The sequence below is a fragment of the Lygodium microphyllum genome, chromosome 30 (assembly GCF_053477565.2).
Source record: "Lygodium microphyllum isolate KBCC chromosome 30, Lygodium_microphyllum_v1.1.10, whole genome shotgun sequence".
Lineage (NCBI taxonomy): Eukaryota > Viridiplantae > Streptophyta > Polypodiopsida > Schizaeales > Lygodiaceae > Lygodium > Lygodium microphyllum.
Window position 1 is genome coordinate 17,505,439 of NC_141164.1, and position 3,429 is coordinate 17,508,867.

Sequence of the window (3,429 nt, forward strand, 5' to 3'; positions counted from 1 at the left end):
AGGACAATGCACTGGCTTTATTGCCTCTTTTTTAATTCTCACCTTCTTTCTCAACAACTCTTTATCTCTCTTGGCATTAGTCTTACACTCTACGGGCTTCAGAGATCCCCCTTGTCAGGATTTAGAACTTGTGTTCCTTTATCATCATGCCTAGGGTTTCTATCGATAGGTTTTACATTATCTTTGTGGCCTTCTCTATGCTTTTGGCCTCTTATTACAACATGTAGGCTAGAAGCTTCAGTGCCATTAACATTCATAGCCTTGATGAGACTCATCCCACTACCACTTGGCAGTTCCTTGACAGTAGCCTTACCCCTTTAGAGTATTTGTTTCGGCCCCATCATCCTACTAAAAATTGTTTCCTTGAGTACGATGATTAATAGGCCCTGGTTGCCAACTGCCTTGCTGGAGGAATCTGGTCTTGCTCCAACAAGTGACTGCTAAATGACAGACTTTCCACAAATGTCACACTTGACATTTGGGCAATTACGTGGATAAGGTTGCCTACCACACCATTTGCAGCTAAATCTAGAGGGTGCATCCTCTTCGGGGCGTCGACTCCCTATCAGATTCTGTTGCTTCTTTAAGAAATTAATGTCAACGGCTATTTGCCAATATTGTTTAGAGATCATATCCATGCATATTCTTGACTTCGCTAAGGACATTTGACGACTCGACTCATAACCCCAATCATCTACCTATCGGTCCCTTGACTGCACAATTTAATTAGGCATTGGTTGTGTTGGTTGCTGACCCATAGGAATGACATTAGGGTTCGCTACTTGGCTTCCCACATTTGGAGGCATGTGACTAGCCATAGGCACAGTCACACTAGGTGGAGCTGGCAATAAAGGCACATTCAACACCATGCTCCCTCTCCCGTTAGGGTTGGGCCATCCCCATCCCTTGGCCTCCACTGCCATTGATCAATTGCAAATTATTTCCCGACACTAGGCCCATATTGGGATTGATTTGAGAAGCATAGGCCGCTTGCAGATGGGACTCTATTTCTTGTGCTTGTCTAATGGCAATGTTTATATCCGCCAAGGCGACACTCCTCAGCTGCACTTGGATATTAAAATCAAGACCATGCAAGAAGTATTGTAATTGGGCAGTGGGTGGAGTAGGGATAGAGGCATCCAATTTACGGAAAACCTCTTTGATCTTCTTGGCATTCGCTCATATATCTTCATGCGGTTCTCGACATGTCACATTTAACATGTGCAACCAATATTGGCCACCTCTCTTGGGGGAGCAAACTCCTTTCAGAAGGCTTCATAAAATAAATCCACGGTGGTTATGGTTCTGACCTCAAGGCTGTGATACCATATAGCTGCCCTTCCCTTCAGGGTCATGTTGAAGAACATCATTAGATGCCCTTCCTCTTGGATGTGGCAGTTAAACATCAGCTTTTGAAACTCCCTTATATGAAGCTGCGCATCCTCTTCCACTAACCCATTAAAAATAGGTAGGAGAAAACCTAAGGCTGGTAAATCCACCGCTCCTGTAGGGATTGCGATAGGTTGCGCTATGGCAATGATCGGATTTGCTAATGGGATCGGGACAGGCAAAGCTGTCACACCACTCGAAGTGGACAGATTAATTGGGAGGGGGAAAGTACTAGAACTTCCACCTCCTGACATAGGCTAAGGATACTAAGACCCACCCTTGAATAGATTCACGACTACTCCTTTTAGGAGAATAATGTCTATTGATTTCAGTCCTCCATCTAGCCCTCTCAACTCTCTCCTGTTTTTGGAGTTCGGCTTGAGAAATCTCTTCAAAGGACATCAACTAACAAGTAGGTCCCAAGAGACCCTGGATTCGAAAACCACCACTTTGAGGTGGCTCCTGATAGACGCACCACTAATGGGACGAAAAATGGGCTGACACTGGCTATGGCACTAGCCGGACCTCATGCATACAATAGACACCTCCACCACCACCCGGCCTTGTGGTCCAGGAGCATCTATAATAACTAAATGCACACTAGATACATCTAATATTCTGTTTGTAGTCGGATAAGAGTCCAACGGCACCTTCCCCAAAATCCCTCAAAGGGGGTATCCCACACATATTGGCAATAAGTGTCACGTATCACACTCGAAGGAGGCACCCCATTGGCTGATTGCCATGGTCCCACTGCAACTCTTCTACATCTTGGGGATTGGCCCATAGATGCGCTGCTTTTACATATAAATACATTAGCACAAGACTCCTCTCTTTGTTAGCGAGATCTAGGAGATACCATGTGTCTTACCAATATTTTTCCCCAAGAAACGAACAGCTAACCTATAGCAAGGGGAATTCTCATCCTCTCAAGCGTGGGTCAACTATAATTCAAACAATTGCTATGCATTTCCAGGAGTTGATACCACATGTATGATTAATACAATAGTGGATATCTCATTGTGCACAAATAGTTATGTTTCGAAATCAACCTATGTGCTAGTACACAAACAATCTTTCCATGAATTTCAACTAATACGCGTATATGCTTTGTTGCAAGAATCTAGCACCAAGGCAAACCTTGTGCTACTAGATCCCTAATTTCCAAATAAATCATTTCCTAAATGCTATGCATAGAAAAATAATCAGAATCTGTATTATTTCAGCCCTCAAACTGTTACACAAAATCCTACTCCCCCTCACCGTTTAAATTTTGCTTTGTTGCATACGTGTATAGAGATTATTTTGTCATGATTTAGTGTATAAAGAGCAATAAATCATTGTAACAAAAAGTTAGGAAAAACTGAGGCCAAACCTCATGCTTTGCCCCACCATACATCCACAACCACTTTTTTTTTTTCATATTTTTCTAAGCCATTTTTCTTTTTTTTTTCTTATTTTTCTTCCTTTTTCTCTATTTTTCCAATTAAAAGTTGATATATTTTTAGAGTTGTGGCTCTTAATTCTTAGAACAACAGAAATATAGATTTTATCAACATTTTATTCCATGTGTATTGGTTTTTTTCTGCCCGAAAACACCAAAAACTCTATTTTTCTCATAAAAACCGTGTTTTATGGGTTTCTAAAAACTATTTTCAGAAATTTTACTTTTTGTTTTCTGATTTTTTCATCATGCAAGCATAGAACAAACAATGAACAACATTCCTACCAATTTTCACTCCATAAGAATAACATTGGCTCAATCAAATGTTAAAAACAAGCAATTTTCCTTTATAAAATAAAGTCATATGGCTTATTTGCACATTGCGGATTTTTAAATAATTCTTTTGGGTTGCCAATAGACCAACCAGCAGCAGATCTTCAATGCCAAACATCTCCTCTCGGCCTCCTCTTGATCTTGGAGCAATCCGGTGAACAAGCATCCATCAGCCCAGCCCCTCTTCTTCTTGATTCTTCCCTCATGAACCACCACTTGGAAGAGAGAGAGGGAGGAGAGAGAAAGATTGGTTTTCTATCTCA